At 37.5% G+C, this 21196-nt stretch overlaps 1 protein-coding gene across 8 annotated transcripts in view; it reads left to right on the top strand.

Moving 5' to 3' along the window:
• si:dkey-178k16.1 (band 4.1-like protein 1) overlaps window positions 1-21196 on the top strand; it is a 64456-nt gene that overhangs the window by 8842 nt on the left and 34418 nt on the right. The window lies entirely within an intron of this gene.

Here is a 21196-nt window from a genome sequence, read left to right as displayed (position 1 = left end):
GTTAGCATCCACGCATAAATGGCCTGACTGTGAGTTTTGCTCAGGCGAGTATTGTAAGCACCTCACATTTTGTTCAGAAAAAAATAGGAGCATTAGTAAATTTGAGCTAAAGCGTTTTAGTGTAATATTATCGCGGTTAAAGAATCAAACTGATCAAGACTTACGCGGCTTATTCAGAGAGAGATGGAAAATCTGTCTCTCAATGTGTCACTGTCAGCGTGGACAGGTGTTTTCTGAAAGCAAAAAAATTAATTTGCATACCCCTAATGAGTCTGTCTGACTATATGCTCATTACAAAGTCCATTTGATCTCACAGTCTAGCAATACATCTCAGCCATTGCTGAGACTGTTGAGTCGGTGAGGTAAGTGGGAAGGACGTATTGATAAGTGAATGAGGCTGGCCAAAAGAAAGACTCAATCATTTGAGTTGAATTGAGTTGGCTACTTTGACTGCCATTCTAAAAAATTAGTTTAATCAGTAAATGAGCATTTCGTTACTCCAGGCTTTCTGCCATTGCGCCTTGCTGTGCCTGACAAGGACTAATCTATGTACAATTCGGTCTAAGATGCAGACATCCTCAGATGCGGCTTATTTACCTCAAACCATCATACTTTCGAAATCATAGGCTTATATGTAGATTTCCAGCGTTAGCTATAGTAAGTACTTTGAAATTCATCCCTGTGTTACTATTTTAGGTTTCTTGGCATGATAAATTTACATCTTCTGTGGTAAAAAGCTGCAATGCTGCACAGTTGTTTAGGTCCTTATGTTCACATTGCTTATAAGATTCCCTTAATGAGCTCATTAAGTCACAAGCAATTCTAATATCTGAAGCTTGGTTTACTTTATTGCGAGAATTAAAAAAGAAGGAGACCCAACGGATTAACCTTTAATGTCAGTTGTCAGGAGGATACTTACTTGCTAAATTTGTATTTTTTTATTCAATGGCCACTTTCTCAGTTCGTGTTTGTGTCACCATGGCAACAGAACTTTAGAAGAAGCACCCTTCTTTGTAGAAAATCTCTTTACCTCAACGTTGTATAGCTTTTTGCTGTCAGTTCCCTGTCTTTAGAGATGGGTTCATAAAACAGGCCTCAATCAGTGTGTCAGACTGAGAGTCTGTCATTGTGTCAACGGGAAGGTTTTTAAAGGAGCTTTGTGACAGTGACAATTGTGGAGGGTTAGTAAACACATTTTGGTTGCTGTAACACGGTTTGACTACATCGGAATGATGAAAATGTGCAAGGAGTAATTGACTCAACAGCCCTCTTGTAAGTTAAATAAATCATCCTATAGCCCAGAAATACTCAATTTCAGAAGCAAAAACAGTCACATTTAACCCACAACACTTACAAGTGGCACAATAATATAATATAATATTGATATAATTCAGAAGTAGGTTACTGAGTACCAACTCATTGCTTTCAATTTGTGAAATGATCCCAATCGTGTTCACCCAAATATTAAAATTACCCCAAGATTTACTCTCTAAGCCATTCTAGGTGTATATGACATTCTTCTTTCAGACGAATACAATCTGATTTATGTCAAAACATATCCTGGCTCTTCCAAACTTTATAATGGCAGTGAATGACAATGACGTTGTATGTAGCATAAGCATTTTGAACTGCAAGGTTCATAAGTTCATAAGAATACGGAAATTGGTCTGCCGGAAGCTAGATATTTTACTGTATTTTTTTTACTGTAGATTTGTAATGTAAAGATTTTCTTACAAAACCCATCAAACCCATCGCTTCACTTTAGAAGGCCTTTATTAACCCCAATGGAGCCGTGTGGATTACATTCATAATGGATGGATGCACTTTTTTGGTCTTTAAATTTTGGGCTGCCATTCACTACCATTATTAAGCTTAGATTAGCCAGGACACTTTTAATATAAGTCTGTTTGTATTTTTCTCTGAACAAATAATGCCATATACACTTAAGATGGCTTGAGGGTGAGTACATTTTTATTTTTGGGTGAACTACCCCTGGAAGTCTGAAAAACACTACATGACTTTTGTCCCAATTTACAGTCTGGATAAGTCTCTGCTAGTTCACAAAAATCAGAGCTATTCTGCAGATTTTGGGCAGTCGAAGTTGACAGATTTAGCAGAAAGCCACGCAGTGTATCATTGGCACAGTCAGATTTTTGTTTTTAGCTTTAAACCATGATTCATCCAGTCAGAGGATATCAAAATCGTTTGATGTTTTGAGCCGATTTTAGAGCACATCCTTGCAAGTAGGTGCATGTTTCTGTGAGTTTGTTGCATTCGGGGAGCGGTCTGGAAAAGTGTGGGAACCTCAGTGAATGAATCACAGTTTTCTCTGGAACCATTTACAATGCCAGAAAGTGTATGCTAGTGTTCTAAAATCTGTTCAGTCTCAAGTCATATGTAGTGTATTCCTTTAGTCAGAATCTGCTCACTGCTGCTCAAAATGCTGGAGTTCATCAGAGGTGGACTTCTTTACTTGAGTAAAAGTAAAAGTAATACTGGTCAAATACTACTCTGTTACAAGAGAAAGTTGTAAAAACTGATTTTTAAAAAAGTAAGTAAGTAAAAGTATTTGTTTTCAAAGTACTTAAGTTTCAAAAGTAAATTTCCTTTTTTATGTCAACGACGCATTATTTTATTATTGTTAATGCACACTATGCCATTATGGTTTAAACCAGTCAGTGATGCTCCATCTGACATAATAGCATATGACTAACTTAAACTAATTGAAATACTTGTATACAAGTTACAAAGCCCTTTACAAAGCTACTGTCACTTTAAGGCCGAACGTAAAAATCATATACACTGATACACATCTGATATTCTCCCAACTGTTTACGTTCACTTAAGCCATGTGAATATTATAATGAACATTTACATAATGAACATAAATACATAATGAACATTTTGACATCTGTCTTCTTCCATTTTGCTATAAACTATAAATCAGTGTTCAAAAAATGCTGGGAAATCATAGCCTAGATATCTAGACGCACCCTAGCGGCAGAAAATCTAATCTGCCGCGAGTGTCATCTAGCAAATCTCAATACAATTCTGAGCTGTAAAAACCAACTCTGGTCAGGCCAATCACATCGTCTTTTAGAGTCGGTGGGCGGGGCTTAACATAATGATGGCAGAGTTGTGCTTGCGTGCTTCTAGTAAACACAGAAGCTGGAGAATGGCGGTTTTCCAAATCAGCTTTGACCGCGAACTCTGGAAGACTTGGAGCTTTTTTCTGAGAAAAGAACAAGGAACGGCACTGAAGTAATTCTTAAAAAGGGAAGATGAGTTTTGCCGACCGGATACGGCGAATGTTTAAACTATCAACTAGCTCCGCTTCACGTTGCTCTGGTTGGTGTAGCGCTATCCAATTGCGTGCAGAGGGAGTTTGAAAGACAACCGTTTATCCCGCCCCTCGGATTGAGCCCTGTCAATGGTGAGTTTCCAGACCAAACATCTTGATGTGGGTCTGGCTTGGCAGGCTAGGCAAATCATTGAACTTCACGTGACCCAACAAGAGTGATTCCTTATAGGCTTTCTGCAAAAACCCAAACATCTTTTAAAGAAGAAAAAAATCATCCACTGACTTTAAAAGCTGCTACAGAAACAACTTTTGACTTTGTAGAGAAATGTAGTGGAATAGAAAAGTATGATATTTGTCTTCCAAATGTACTGCACTTAAAGGCATACGTTTCCAGATAAAATAATACTCAAGTAAAGTACAGATACTCAAAAAGTGAACTTAAGTACGGTACTCGAGTAAATGGGACCCACTTTATATTAGGTGGCCTTAACTACTATGTACTAACATTGTAATTAATCATTTGATACAATGTACTTATTGTGTATATACATGTTTTTACATTGTACTTACATTTTCAAAAATACCTGCATGTAAATCATCTGTAATACATTTCTGTAGTTACATGTGTAATTACACAGTTGGCACTTCCCTTACACCTAACCCTACCCTTAAATTTACCCACATCACCACACCTGTCCCTAACTCTACCCGTATCCACCTCAATATCAGCAAAAGTGTTTTGCAATACAATTTCAACACAGTAAGTACATTGTACTTATTTTTGATGTAAGTACATAGTAGTTAAGGCCACCTAATATAAAGTGGCCGTAAATGTACTTAGTTCCTGTCCACCTATCTGCATGCTCATAAACCCTCTCATTGTGCCGTGTATACAGCTTCATGGATTAAAACAGGAATTTTATCAAGAACTAGAGCTTAGATCAGGTTAAAAATCAAGCCCGACCCTACCTCAGCCTGTGCAGGTTGTGTCCGAGCCCAGCCGGCCCGACACATTAAATGTAATTATGAGCCCAATCCCGATTTAAACCCGACCATTTTTACGTGGGCGTTCTGACGGGACGAGAATGAGCCAAGCGCAGCGCAGTGGACTCATGTTAAAACCAACATTAATAAACTGCAATAAGTTAATAACATTGCTGTTTTCTCCAGAGTGACTGTAGAGCTGAATCAAATTTTGTTGCAATATTTTCCTGTTTAACACTGTCAAGCTGCTTTGAAACAATTGTCATTGTAAAAGTGTTATATAAATAAAGTTGACTTGACTTGACTCGGCTCAATAATCCGCAGGCACGCGCTCATGAACCGCTCACCGGTAAAATGATGTTCGATCAAATCCAGCTCAGACATTTATCTGTAGCTTACTTTGTTGTATGCCATTAAACAGTGTTTTTTTTTCTTCATATTTATGTTTAAATATTATAATATTATTTATATATTTCATTATGTTTATGATAAGTGCAAAGATGCGAGTGGGTCAGAAATTATTTTGGTGGTTATGTTTAGTTTAATGTTAGTTTAAGTTTTGTTTTGTTGAAAGCATTTCTTTCATTTTGTTTAAATTGTATCTTAATTTTCTTGTATCTTAAGGTTTCTTCGGTCAATTGCCTGGATATAATAAATAAGAAGCAAATAGCAGACTATAATCGTGATGAGTGATGGGACTGATCGAGCGAGTGATCGCTTTCATTGCTCATGAACTGGAGCGCTCTCATGAATAAACTGAAACTCAGCAGGCTACTTGCCTCACAGAAATGAGAAATATGCGTATAGAACGCTTGAAATGTCCACTTTTTAAACTAAACAATTCGAAATGAAAATATTTAATTAAGCAAAGTGCCGTGTTCACGCGAGCAGCTCATGACTTGGAGCGTTTTTGTTCAGAATACTGCTTCATCACTTCACGAGCTGTGAGTTTAACGAACATTTTTACACTAATCCTGACTTGTGCAACTTGGTAGCCTACACGTTTGTTTCTTAGTTGTAATATTAGTTCTTACTTTGCTAAAAATATATATTATTTCTGATTATAGCATAGGTTTTGCCACTCAATTAGACTAATAAAGTAATGATTAAAAAAAAAACCCACTAGGGCTGCACGATATTGGAAAAAAATTACATTGCAATATTTTTTCCCCAACGATATATATTGCGATATTGAGAGCCATCAATCCAGGATAAAGTCATTAATTACCATTTCGTGATATTAAGAAATGCTGGAAAGTATGCGCAAACATGAAACTAAACCTCCAGTAGGTGGCAGCAGGTGACAGTCTTAATGAGTGAGTCACTGAGTTGTTCATTCAAACGATTCATTCAAACGATTCATTCAAATGCTGAATCGTTCACACTTGTTGCTATGAGTGAGACGTGTTACGGGTCTGCTGTGAACGATTTTCACTGCTGAAATAGAACAACAACACAAAATGTTGCATCTAAAATTTAAGTGACTAAGTGAATATGAAATCAGTCATATGAAATCAGTGTCATTTACAGTCGTGATGGTATTCAGGAAAACGCTCTAGTGTTGTGATTTCTCCTCGAGAGGCTGCACGAGCGTGAACAGCGCGACCTTATTATCATCAGTTCATTATATATTATTATCCACAATCAATCGCCACTTACACTAAATTAATGCACAATCATTCTTGCATTTTGGTGATTCGCTAGTTATTTTTTGTTTTAATCAGGCTCTTGTCCGTCAGTCAAGTAAAATTCTCTTTAACTTGTCCTTCAAAACACCCACATGTCCCGGACAAGCGTTTATGTCGAGCCCTGCTTTGTATTCGCCGTAAAGATCTTTGTGGTGCCGTTTTAAGTGATCAGACAAATTGGTGGGGTTTTCTTGTTTTGTGGCCACAAGACACTCCATGCAGTACCTCTTTTTGGTCAACATCATCCTTTATGTAGCCGAAATAGTCCCAAGAATATGATTTCTGGTACAAACCTTTTTTTTTCTTTCTCTTCGGATCCTCTTCGTCGTGCATTTTAGCAGTGAATGTTTGGCCGTGAGCGGTGAGCAGCGGCTCAGTGAACCAATCACTGTGCAGGCACGTGGAACATTCATGTCACTCCAGCAACAAACTCGTGTTTACTGTGTGCTACTGTTCTCTTAATACACCATGGGCTACTACCCTTCACATCGCATGTTCCGGCGATGTGACTATCGCACACGCACATCGCGATGTCGATGTTAAAACAGAATATCGTTCAGCCCTAACCCCCCCTAACGCTTGATCAAGTGCCCGGCCCGGTTCGGGTCAGGTTCGGGCTCGGGGTAGGGCAGATAATCTAAACTCTAGCAAGAACTAAACATCGCACTGAACTGGAGCGATTGACAGCTTCAGTGATTATAAAACGAGTGCTCATTGGTCGCTTTTCGTATGGAACCCGTTCATGATTTTAATGACTTTTTGTTTTCCATGCAAAAGGCGTTCACAGTGGTGTTCACTGTGCGAATTCGGACACTCGTGAGGTTGTGCAATATTGTACACTCTATGAGGCACTTAACTTGATAATCGCATAAAAAGCAGCTGGTACACGGCACGACTGTATCGCACGGCGAGCCGGTGGCAATCACACAGGCTTTTGCGCTAAACACAGAGACAGGAGCTTTCAATGTTGCTACTTTAGCTTCAGATAGAGAAAAAAAATTGTTTTTTGGTCCACTTTTGGGTGCAAATTGTAATACATATATGTTCATATTTAGCATGATGCAGGCAACAAAATGATTGCTGACAGTTATTTTGTGATACAGCTAAATTATATGACAAAATTCTTACCTTCTAATTATTTGTCTTTATCGGTTTGTGAGTGCCATAGAGAGACACATTTCATTACGAATTTATGGCGTGTCATTGAAAGAGAATCTATGCCTAATTCAATATGCAGTTATCTGCATGCCCTTGAACTGCTCAGTGAAGCGAGATGGCACGTTCTTAAAGGATGATGTCTGCATCTGTGGATTCTCACTTTTTCCCTGCGGAATTCTCCAATAGGAAATGTCCACGGTCCTTCTTCAGTTAATGTATTTATCAACGGTGTGGATAAAGGCAGAAGTTGTAACACAACAAAGGCTGTTTCACAGCATTTTTTTCAGGGATGGCCTTTCCCTAACTTGGTGCGATGCCCCTTTGGCTAGTGATGTTTGTTCGCGCTTTCACCGGACTGGGTTTTTATCGCAGGCGAGCAATAAAAGGCCTCTCTGGTTCGAGGTTTTACACTCTCACTGAGAACCCTACATGCTTGGCAGCCTTTCAATTTAACTCCTGTTGCTTCATAGGATGCCTTTGAAAAAAATCGGCCAACATCCCCCCAGTCAGTTTGAATGTGTTTTAGCTTTAAACCGTGGACAGAACCGTCTCATTCTTGGGACAAGGACGTTTCCGTGCTGCACGCCGCTCCATTGCATCAGCCAAATTTCGGTCAGGACAGATTGATGGATTGGAGGTAAACAGCATTAATATGAATGCTCCAATTAATTTGAGAGGGGCCGTGTATGATGTGCATGCTAACTAGGGGCCCTGAAGAAATCCTGCTTTCCTTTCTTTTTCCACTCTCCTCCCCTCTGCCTGCACGCCGCTCTCAGAGACTGATTGCACCGGTGACGTCATCACTTTCTTCTGTATGCCACCATTTGAGGACTCATGGGCTTGGGGCTACAAATATATCTGAGGTTGATATGTGTTTTTTTTTTTTTGCACATGAGCGCTTGTGTTATTCTATTAGTTTATTTGAAGGTTGTTCTATGCTTTATGATATTATGGCATTGCTATGAACAGATTTGTTCCAAGATGGTAAGTAGATTTTGCAAAACCGAGCTGTCAGATTTTTCATAAACCTCGCTCAGTTGATATAAGACTAGGCTGTTGTTTGGTTGTTTTTCTTTTTTACAGTGGAGCGCTTTTTTTGTGTTGAACAAGGAGGGTTTTGTGCCTTCTGAAAGAGCACCACAGCACCCCCAGAAAGAAGAGCCATCACTGTAGCTCTGCTCCAAAATTTAGTGAGCTACCTCTGTAGGCTACATTTTAAAGCATTATATAAATATGAATTCAAGGCTGACTTATATTTGTCCTTTGTGGTTTTAATGCAATATAATATGTAAGCTCAGTGAAAAAAATAAATCTGAGATGGAGGACGATTTAAGATAAATGTTGATTATAAACATAACTGAAACCCAATACTTAAAATTGTCAGGAATAATAAAAATACTATGAATATTTATTTATCCTTATTAACTCTTTCCCTACCCGCGTTTTTGATCATTTTCACAAAAATGTCATGGCCCCCATATTGTCTTGTATAACTATACCTGAACATGCAATAGAAAAAAGAACAGACCCTCTGCTTTAAAACAACAACAACAAAAAAAGCTTGATGCATTCTTTTTTTCATCAACGTGTGGGTAAGTTTCATAAAAAAGCAAAGAGCTGAGAAAATAGCATTTTTTTTTCACAGACTACATCCAGATCGTATTCAGAACGTTAATCAAAATGCAAATGGTGTATATTCTGTACGATTTAAAAGATGTGTCATAACGCCCCCCTACCTTATAACAGTGAAAACACAGAAAGCCAGAAAATTCCCTTAATGACTGGGAAGCGTTTTCTCATAAAATACGTAAATGTCTGTTAATGGCAGGGAAAGAGTTGAAATTGTTTAAAATGTTTTATGATTTTATTTTTTTGTGTGCAAAATAAATTATTATCTATAAATAAAAGTGGATGGGAACTATAGGGGCCGTTGCGGTCACCATTCACATTCTTTATAAGAGTAGCTTTGACATTCTGTAAGAAAGAAAGTCACACAAGTTTACAATGACATGTGGGTCCGTAAATAATGACTAATAATGAATAATAATTTTTGACTGAACTATCCATTTAACACATATTGTCATATTGTTACGGTACGCACATTTCTACACTGTAAAAAAAAATCAGGTCTCCAATTCAAAACTTTCTAGTGACTGATCACATCTACATTTTTCAGTTGGCCAAACAGAATTTCTGTGAATTAAATTGCATCAATTCACAGAAATTCATTTTGGCCAACTGAAAAATTTAGATGCGATCAGTCACTAGGAAATTTTCAAATGGGACATTACTATTTATTTATTTTTATAGTGTAAGGCCTCCAAATTATCAGCATGATCAAAACTTTGCTGAAAAACCAGATGCACAATCTATTTGATATATTATATTATCTAATCTATCTAGTTACCTTAATTAAATCGCTCACTGTTGAACATATCCGATTCCAAATCTTGAATCTTCTGGAATCACAAAACGAATGTAGTAAATGCATTTAATTGAGTATATCTCTTCTGTTAATACAAGCCTTGTTGTAATAAACATCATAAATACAAGAGAAACATATTTCACACTGTCTTGCTTGAGAAAATACGGAGAGACTTTCTCTCATTACTTCTTCCACATGCACATTTTGTCACTTCCATAAAATCGCTTTGTGCAAACTGTTGACATGTTTGTCTTGAGTTAGCGGTGCCTGTGCCCTGTGCCTTTCTTCTACTAGCATGCGTTATGCCATAAATGATGGATTTCTATAGCAGATTGCACTACAGATGAGTGATTGTGCTAGGAGCTACGGAGAACTGGTCGCCAAGTGTAGATCTATTTTCCAACAGCGAGGCTGCAGGGAGAGAATGAAGGGGAAGATCCTCGATGACAAATGGTGTAGTACAGCCGTCATTTTGCAGGAAATTATTCCCCATCATTTCACTGGCTTTGGGGGCATTTATCTAAGCAGGCCACACTCCAAAACAGCTGCCATAAAAGGGTTTAAACATTAGGTTTTTAGCGAATGTGCTGTACATGAATAGTGTCTTAAAAATAATAATTTTCCATTTTAGTTTTAATTATACTTTTAAAAGTCAGCATAGAGAGAGAGATCAACTGGGTGATTATGAAATGGCAAGTAACTGGATAAAAATAAAGCACAGTGAGCTGTGGTAGAATGTGGTACTCTAGATCATGACATATAAGGAGAGGACTCAGATTTGGACTTACAGAAAACCATAATTGGAGGAAAAAGATCATTATCCATTTAGCTTGGCATTTGCAATCATTTTGTGAACATTTTGACATTTTAAATGTTTTGGACTCAACATTTGGATTCCCTGCAAACACTAGAATTATTGCAAAAAATGACCTGCCCCAATTTCAACCTTATGATAAAATGCCATTCTATTGAAGAGATGTAGCTGTGTTTACTTAATCATCAATAAAACCATTTTTTTGAATTTTAATAAGAAAGTGAGTGGTGCTTGGTATAGTGAGTGGTTGCCAAGTGCATTGCTATATGGTTGCTAGGAAGTTTTAGTTAGAGGTTTCGGTTGCAAAGTTTGGGGTAATTGTTTTCCTTTTGTTAAATGTATTTTTAGGGCTGACAAAGCTACCATGTTCACTTGCGATATTAATAAAATATGTTTAAGAGACTATTAAACAAAACTACTCAAAATAGTTAATGTATTATGGACATCAGAGCTTGCGGTGATGTAGATTTGAGTATTATGCGCATAGCAGTAATACCCAAGGCCACACTTCCTGTGGAAGTGGAAACATACAGTGAGGAAAATAAGTACTTGAACACCCTGCTATTTTGCAAGTTCTTCCACTTAGAAATCATGGAGGGGTCTGAAATTGTCATCGTAGGTGCATGTCCATGGTGAGAGACATGTATTTGTGTGATACAGCTGCAAATAAGTAGTCGAACATCAATCTATCAGAATTCTGACCCTCAAAGGTCTGAAAAATTTTGACCCCCTTAGTCTGTCGTTAAAATGTCCACCTCCACTCCATTTATTATCCTAAATTAGATGCACCTGTTTGAGGTCGTTAGCTGCATAAAGACAGCTGTCCACCCCATACAATCAGTAAGAATCCAACTACTAACTATGGCCAAGACCAAAGAGCTGTCCAAAGACACTAGAGACAAAATTGTACACCTCCACAAGGCTAGAAAGGGCTACGGGGGAAATGGCCAAGCAGCTTGATGAAAAAAGGTCCACTGTTGGAGCAATCATTAGAAAATGGAAGAAGCTTAACATAACTGTCAATCTCCCTCGGACTGTGGCTCAATGCAAGATCTCACCTCATGGGGTCTCAATGATCCTAAAAAAGGTGAGAAAACAGCCCAGAACTAAACAGGAGGGGCTGGTCAATGACCTGAAAAGAGCTGGGACTACCGTTTCCAAGGTTGCTGTTGGTAATACACTGAAACGTCATTTGAAATCATGCATGCCACGGAAGGTTCCCCTGCTTAAACCAGCACATGTCCAGGCCCGTCTTAAGTTTGCCAATGACCATTTGGGTGATCCAGAGGAACAACCTCCTTCCCTCAGTTAGAGCACTGAAGATGGGTCGAGGCTGGCTCTTCCAACATGACAAGGACCCGAAGCTCACAACCAGGATAACCAAGGAGTGGCTCTGTAAGAAGCAAATCAAGGTTATATATAGGCTAAATATCAACAATGATTTTCTCAGGTGTTCAAATACTTATTTGCAGCTGTATCATACAAACAAATAGTAAAAAAAAAAATCATACATTGTGACTTCAGGATTTTTTTTTTTTTTAGATTATGTCTCTCACAGTGGACATGCACCTACGATGACCATTTCAGACCCCTCCATGATTTCTAAGTGGGAGAACTTGCAAAATAGCAGGGTGTTCAAATACTTATTTTGTTGGGCCCAACACTAAACCCTGAGGAACCCTGTTGAACAGGCATGTATCGTACACTAACAATGTAAAATATATTCTTACTTTTACTTTATAAAAATCATTAAACATTTCAGAGAAAAAAAAAACTATGAACTGAAGTATAATTTTACAATTATACTAAAAGGCCATTTACTTGCTAAAAAGTATATCAGATGACAGAAGGCATCTAGTAGATTGCTTTAAAAATGTATACAATGGTTTGATTATATTGATAATTTAGAGGACTTGTGTACACAATATGATACATTAGGGTTTATAGAGTTAAACAATATTCAACATTTCCCCCTCAAATCGGCACAGAAAATGCAACAAAAGTTACTATTCTACATATTCCTTTTTCTCTCTGATTGGTTTGTTATGCTTCAGCAGATGAAGGTTACTGCTCTGATCGCATCATGCTACTGAAAAAAGTGTTTGGCTTGTCACTGGTTACATCAGGTTCACTTCACCATATGTCCATATGGCCTGAGGCAGTGCCAGCTCACTACTGCGCTCCCAATGTGCATTATGGCAGAACTGGGAAATTTAGCAAATCAGAAGAGGCAGTTTCGTTCCATAATGTCTGATTATCTCATGAACATTGCAGATATTTTGCAGCGTTTGTTGGTGAACTAAATCTAAACAAACACACATTCACAAACATACACTCCAATTAACAGCTGTTATAGGAGACCAAGTCATCTTCTACAGCATCAGTGATCCATTTGGATTAACCATGATCAAACCTGATCTCTGACTTAATAATAAACAACAAAGGCATGGTTACATGTACAAACAACATTATAGTTGCTGATCAGTGTTAATTCTCAGTGCAACACATTAAGGCTGCTTGATCTCTGTTTGGGCATTTTAATTATCCATCATCATCTATGTCAAATGCATTTTTGATCATGGTGGGAGCTTTAGTTGAAGGAAACACTTCAGATAAAAGAGCAGACCTTTCCTCTGCTGCCTCACTATGAAAGCTACTACACAAAGGTCAATGTTTGCATCTAATCACTGCTGTTCATTAAGAGCTTAAGGGATTTAATTATTTAACTTTTAATTTCAGAATTGCTATTTTCACAAAACCACCTCTAATAAAGGGCTGGTTCACCCCAAACAGTGAAAAACATGACCCTAATGTCTTTCAATCCTGTATAACCTATATACTTCTGTGGATCATAAAAGGAGATGTTTAGAATTAGTGTTCAAGCTGCTCTTTTCCATGCTGTGAAAATGAAAATGTAGGGTGCCAAGTATCATAAAAGAAGTCTATATGACCCATGATATCCTGAAGGCGTGTGTGAGGAATAGACTGAAATGTAGGTACTTTTTATGCCTTTAAGTCTTCCCCTTCACTAAAACTCTCAAATCTTATTTGGATTCATGCGTAGATTAAAATATTAGCAAGTGAATACATGGTTTGTACAGATCGCAGTGGCCCGTTTGAAAATATAAAAGTCCTATTGAGTCTCTACTATCTCTACTATGTTTCAAAGTGATTCACTGAAGGTCAATGTAGTATTGGCTAAATAACTGAATGGAATCGAATGGTGCACATTTTACGTACAAATTAAAGGTGTCATGAACTGGCTTTTTAAAAAAAAATGTATACTGTGATCTGAGGTCAACTAATGATGTTCGTGTGGATTTAAAATTCAAAAACATCATAACTAATAAATAATAGGCTATTTTCTACACTGTTTTTGAGGCTCTCTCCAAAACGCTGGGTTTTGATGGGCGTGCCGCACTGGAGACTTGGAAGTAAACGCCCACGGCTAGGATTGGATAAAATTTGCATATTTAATGAGCTCAAGCTCCCTTCAGTCCCCTGTCAGTTCAGTTCACGAGGGAGAGGAGAGAGTGAGGGAGAAGCGGCAACCAGAATGATTTTCCTTATCACAGGGCTCGTAAACGTCTTTATCGAACAAACACGGTTGATTGGACTATTATTTTTATATTACACATAGCCCACAAGATCGGAGGATATAAGCGTGAACCACGCGCGCACACACATACATATACGGCGCACGTGCCGCCCTTCAGATGTCATCTTGAGAGAGACTGAGAGAGAATAGCAGAACAAGAACGGAATATAATGAGATTCATCGGCCTGCCGGGCTTTGCGAGCCCTGGCCCATACGTGTCTGAGTCCAGCGTGCTAAAGGTATGCTCTGTTAGACACGTACACAAGCAAAACGACCAATAACAATGCAATACTATCACATTAAAACACGTTTTACTCACATCGGTGTGTTGCACCATTCCTGTCGGATCCAAATCCAGCATCGACCAGAGATTTGTTTACAAACGATTCCGCACTAAACTGAAGTGAACATCCCCACGTCAGCTGGAACTTCATTAAAAAGTAAAATTCAACCACTCATTCCTAATATTAGGATCAGAAAGAAGCTTATGCAGCGACTGTGTTCTTCCACAACCAGGAATAGCGCAATGTCTTAATCTTCCTCGGCATATATATTGTTGTTGACCAGCTAGCACGAGCCGATCAGCTCCAAGAGGCGGTGGGCGAGGCTACTGGATTAGACGCGTGGTAGAGGCCGTGTTTCGTCGCGCACTGATGTCAGTAGAAGCACAGGACCGTTTGCTGAACCTGGGGTCTATAAAAGCTTTACTTTGACTAATAACCGTTCATAGAGAATTTTAGACTTTAGGCTTTTTAGGTCGGGTATAACCTGCGATCTCTGGCTCAGCTTTTTTGCGGGCTTCCATGGCAGCTTTGCTTTTTGACAACTGGCAACTTGTAGATTGATAATACTATTGGGTAATTTGGCAACGTTATCGCACGGACCAAAACATGCACACAATCCGACACGGAACGTACAATTTAAAGTAAAATCCCTGGCTGTAGCATTGATTGTCAGAGACACAAGTATGTGAAATCAGCATGTTTCCTAAATATCTTCCTAATATATTATGGTATTTTTATGATTAAGTGCAGTCAAAAAGCTTGCATAGAGCACCTTTAACAATGACATCTGCAAGCAAATAAAAAAATCCTTTAGGTGAAACATTCTGACAGAGGATAAGAAAAAATGAAAAGAAAGGAGAGAGGCAGAGGCAGAACCTTCCCATGTTGGATTCCTTATTATCTCCCCCAGCCAGCTGATTAGGTGTGTATTGACCAGAGCAGTCATTCATGTATAACGATCAGGGGGTGAAACAGATGACATTAGAGAAACGAATCTCATGCATGTTATTTCATTAAACAGGAGGCCCCATCTCTGACAATGCAATACATTTTATCTTGCCTTGTAATCCTTCACTCAATATTCTTCAATGAAAAGCCATTGTATTTCAACGTTGCATTTGCTTACCCATGTTTACAAGATTATGAGTGAAGGATTTGCCATAAACCTATGATGACTTGGGCCTGTTTTTATGGGTCTTTGTTGGTAGGTTTTTGTCTGCATTGTATTTAAGGTAGTCCATTCACTTATTAGGTCGCTGTACATTCTGATTACACATTCAACACATTTCTGCTAATGTAGTCTTTGTACAGATGGTTATGTATGTACAGTGCTGTGCAATTATTTTAATGAGATCTTCCACACTGGTCTATTTATGTGGCAATGCACTATTTTAGAAGAGGTCCTAAACGGCGCAATAAAAACAAAACAAACAATTTTTTTTGCTCCTCATCTCAGTCAGACAGAGAGTATTCTTGTCTAATGCTGCATTCCAGGCCAGGAAGGTTTTTGAGCCCGAAATTTACGACTTTAAACCACGACTCACAATTTTGCCTGAGCGGTAGATCTGAACATAGCATGGTGGATCGTATGGGGCTAATGCTCATTTACAATTTTTATCGCCAAAGATGCTTACTCCTTGTTTATTTGAGGAAAACGGAGGAGAAAAAATGGCGCATTGTTTCGCGGGCTATGTGACGTCAGAACTCGTAACTGGGAGTACATCGATCTAGTACGAGTTCACGGGTGGGAAGTCACAGGTTTGACTGCCGTTCCAGTGTACTTTCACAGGTTGAAGGTCGGAAAAACACGGGTTAAGGGTTGCCAAAATAGGCTACACCTGAAAGAGATGATAGTCTGAAGTCTGCCTACTCAAAATAGCTTTAGGCCTTAAGGTTAAAAGGATAGTTAACTCTAATTTGAAAAAGTTCTCATTAGTTACTCCCCTCACGTTGTCCCAAACGCGTACAACTTACTTTCTTCTGTACTTTGAATGTCGCAAATGTTTTTGTCCAAAGAATCAGTCAGGGCAAAATGGGACCTCATTGACTTTCATTGGTTTGGCAAAATCATGACAGAATTTACATTTTGGAGTGCACTATCATTTCAAGACTTGGATAACTCTCTTTTTAACCATTATCAATTATGTATTTTTCTTTTTTAGGGAAAGGAACATGTTCTCCTTGGGAAATGGCAGCCTTTTTTGTCGAACCTCACTGATCTCACCGGCTGAGTTTCGTACATTTGCCTTAGCAATCAAAAATATTCCCTAGCAATCACACTAAAATATATCCCTTTTATTCATCTCAGAATAATGGTAGTCCAATCAGTATAATATGCTTAACACCCCGTCATCAAAAAGGCTGCATATCACAAATGTATTACATTCTCTGAACTGAAGTATTTAAAGCTGTGCTTTTTACAGGGAGTCGATTTTTCCTGGAACTGTCCCAGGTGTTTAAACTTAAACGAGACCTATTACAGTCGAGATGTGTTTGCGTTTGTGTAGCATTTGAGCCGAGGTGGTTCTGTAGCTTACTAAATGTTAGGAACAAAGGACGGTGGGCCAGATGTTCTGCAATTCATCTTGTGCTCTTTCAAAGAGCTGCAGTTTCCTTAATATTTCTCTGTGGGAGTTTTAGAGCCCAAATGGATCCACACACACTGTCGTCTTCTGAAGTGCTTGGTTATTGGTCTTTTTAATCTCCCCTGTTTCTTGTTGTGCAAATTGCCATGTGTGTGGTTCAAAACTCGACAGCATTAAATCCCAATATAAGCATCTGGATGTAGAATGTTAATCTTGGCTTTTCAACACCCTGGTTCCTAATTCCACATTATCCGTCATCTGTTTACAAGGAAGATATAATTATACAGAGGAATTAAAGTCTCACTTATTAGGTAGCAGTAATTTGGTTGGCATTTTTAAAGAAGTGTTCTCTCTTTGTCTCTCTGAACTGCACCCCTGTCTCCCCTCCACCTGTCTTAGTATTTCTTCAGAAGCTTCCCATATGTTTAAAGAAGAATACATTATCTTTTTCTTATTAATGAATGCATAATCAGAATCAGAGTCATTTTATGAGATGGAACCCCAGGTGACTAGAACAAATCTTCTTGCCATCTTTTGGCATGTGCTTTTATATGTGCCTAAATTAAAGGTTTAGTTCACCCAAAAATGCAAATTCTGTCATTAATTACTCTCCCGCATGTCGTTCCAAACCTGTAAGACCTTCATTCATCTTCAGAACACAAATTGAGATATTTTTGATGAAATCCGAGAGCTTTCTGACCCCACATAGACAGCAACACAATGATCACTTTAAAGGCACAGGAAGGTTGTTGTAACAACATTGTTAAAACAGTCCTTGTGACTCCAGAGGTTCAACCTTAATGTTATGAAGCGACAAGAATAATTTTTGTGTGCGAAAAACCAACAAAAATAACAACTTTGGTCTATGGATTTACATGATTTGCACAATTTAGGGTTAAAATCTGTGGAATTAATTTAAACATTATAAAAAAAAAAAAAAAAAAAAAAAATATATATATATATATATATATATATATAGATATATATATATATTTTTTTTACTTTTGTGAAACTAAAAATAATATTTCAATAACATGCCAGTCTGCTGATCTATCTAAGATTTGAAAATGCTAATAGGCTAATGCTTATTAGTATTCATATGTTATTTTAGGCGCTTCAAATATGACAATTTTAGTGACTCCCATCATGGGAATTGTATGAATTTAAGACATAAGTCCTTATATAGAAAGTTTTTGGCATAAAGGGTTCTCCCTATGGGTTCTATATAGAAACCCACTTAACCATTAGTGTAGTGTGTCTCAATATTTCTGGAACGCAAATGAAATCAATGCGTTGTAACATTTAGACTATACAGCTGTAGTAATAAAGGCTCACATTTCATTACATTAGCGCTCTGTGAATTGTGTTATTTAATTATGTGGGTCTCCTCTTCATTTAGTTGCGTTCTGTATTATGTTATTTCATTTATTCCCAGTTGTTTTCTTCAGGCTGTTGTGCTATGGCCACGTTAAAGTGTTTTCTTTTTCTTTTTCTGAGCTCAAGCAGGGTTGACTTAAATCTCAGCAGAGATTGTTCTTTTAAGCCATTAGCTTATGAGCCTTCAGTGTGTGTCTAAGGTTCAAACTCTGTGTTGAGCCCTGGGGAAGTTTACACTCACATCAAATAGTGGTCAACATTTTTATATTTATTTTGTTATGTGCCATGATTTATTTTTTATAGTATAATTATTATAATTTTAGTCAAACCTTTTTATTCAATTTTTATTTAATTTTTTTTTTTTTTTTAAATATTGATTTGTGGCTGATGGAGGCACATAAATTACTTTCTAGACTATAAACTGACCTTCTTAGCCCAGTAAAAGGCCTCATCAATATATTGATCTGAAGACACATTAACTGAAAGAGAAGGAGCTTGGAGAGCAACTGTTACTATTCTGGTTGTTCAAACATTTCTGTAGCTTCCATTTCATTTGGCTCATCTCATTTTTAGTAGATGACGTGTTTTTAACACTGATTTTGAAAAGCTTTTTTCATCACACTAGTGTTAAGGGCCCATTTTAAAATGGCTTGACGAGTGCAGTTTTTTTATTTTGAATCAATGCATTTACTGTTGAAATAGGAAGTGTGGGTTCGGCATTAAATGATTTGACACTTTACTAGTTGGTAGCAAATGTTTTTTTGCATTTCTTTTTGGGTGGGGTGGGGGGTGTTTTCCAGTTCTAGAAAGCATTTGATTGGACACAATTCGTGTCGAGCTGTGCAGGATAAATCATCAATATTTTAGCCCCTTTTTTCAGAAGAGAAAGTCTGTAATTTTTTTAACTAACTATTACCTACGACCTTTGCCTCAGTAAACCCCAAAATTACTGCTTATTAGTTAGTAAGGTAGTTATTCAGTTTAGGTAGAATTGAGGGATGAAGAATATGTTCATGAAGAAAACAGCATTAATATGTGCCAACATAAAAGTAAAAAAACATAGTAATATGCATGCTAATAAGCAACTAGTTAATAGTGAGCATTGGACCCTGTTAGCAAATTTTTATTGGAGTATCGCAGTATTTATTATAAGTTGTTTACCCGTGCACATATTTTCTTTGTTTTAAAGTCATACGGCCTTGTGCGACCTTTACGGACACTTGTTTTTTAAATAATTTTGCCCGTGTTAATGGCAACTGCATAAATATTGGCACAGGTGTGTTTTTTATTGGCATTTTACTATCCCCCCCCCCATAAGAAAATAAAAATAAATCTATTTTGTACTAGGCCTACATACACCACCTTTTGGACAGAAATGTCCCCACTGAAACACATTAAAACTACAATTTTTATTCCCAGGGTCATTTAACTATAACATTACACAATCTATCTTAATGGACATCCATTCTGTTGGCAAGGCTTCAAAATGTAAATGTTTACTATTTTTTACCAGATGGTACCATTTTTTCAGGTTTGGCCTAAAAAGCAAACACTCACTTTATTCCTGTTTTCTGCTTACGCATATTATAGAGCCAGCTGGATAAATTATGCAGCTATAATTGTGTGGGTGTGGTGGTATGGATGTCAGAGAAATTGTGTGTGGATGTTCGTGTGTGTGAGAAAAATTACTGCAAATCACAAAACCCAACTGTGTGCACCAGTGGAGCTTTGCTGGCATAGGGGAACATTTCAAATTTAGAACGTTTAGTTGTTTAAATTTGGCTTTGTTTTAGAGTTCATAAAATATTATTCATTAATAATTTTCATAAACTTAAACCTCTAACTTCAACAATAATCTGCCATGGGTCTTCTTTAAAATGAGACCAAACTTAAGTCTGTGTTTCCGAGATTCAAGTTTTTTGACTTGGACATGTTTGTCCTCTATAGACCTATGTGTCACTTTTTTTGACGCACAAGGGTTAATCTAAAGATTTTTACTATTTATTTTTCGCCTTTACATTTCTTGATACGTTATGTTATTTTATTAGCCAACATATTAGTCTTACGTGGACAGTTAAAATCTGTTTCTTGATGTTTCCCGATCTTGATTTTCTCATCATTCCCATAATTTCTTGTCCTCTGTTCTATGAATAAAAGCATCACGAAAGCTCAAACCCTCAAGGTTGTAACAGTTCAGCTAAAATAATTAAAGCATTAAGTCCTCCATTAAGGCAAACTGCAGAGTTTCAGTTAAAACCAGTTAATTGTTAAAAGAGATAAGTCAGCAAGTTAAATGTATAGATTAGCCCTTTAATGGACTGGCTGTTTGTCTTCTGACTGAATCATGGGCAAATTTGGATGGAAAGTACTTAAAAGAGCGAGCGATGAAAATTAGCATGGCCATATGAGGAGGTTTGTTTGTTGTAACTGCAATGCTTTTATTGAGTGATATTTGGAGATTTTCTATGGGGGAGATGTTTGGGGCTTTTAGTAGCACAGCGTGGTGCAAGTGAATGAGATGGAAATGAAGGCGATTAGCATATTCACAGTGGTATCAAACTGTCAAGCTGCAACTCCTCAACACCATTAAACACTGAGAAGTTTATTTGCTAAAAAAAGATTGTACATTCAGTCAGGTAAAGTATTTGTAGGCGTTTTTGCCTTTTTAGATTCAGCTTCTACATCCATCTGTCTTATTTTACCAAGATTTCTATTCTAGAGAAATAAAAACAGCATAGCCATTAAATGAAACGCTTATATTTTAGACCTTTCATTGAATGCTTCATTTCAGCATGGTAAATCTGTTTACACAAACTGTGTTTAACGGCTTGTTAATTTATGAAAATGAGATCATCGCTAGCTAATTATGAAGACATAATGTTTGACACATAATGAAGATGCGTAATATTTGTTTTGGATGAATGTATGTCAATGAACACATTCCCTGCATGCGTTATAAGTCACCAGATGTCTTCTCTTACA

Source organism: Pseudorasbora parva, chromosome 6 (assembly GCF_024679245.1).
Source record: "Pseudorasbora parva isolate DD20220531a chromosome 6, ASM2467924v1, whole genome shotgun sequence".
NCBI classification, from domain to species: Eukaryota; Metazoa; Chordata; class Actinopteri; order Cypriniformes; family Gobionidae; genus Pseudorasbora; species Pseudorasbora parva.
This window is presented reverse-complemented; position numbering and strand designations above follow the sequence as displayed.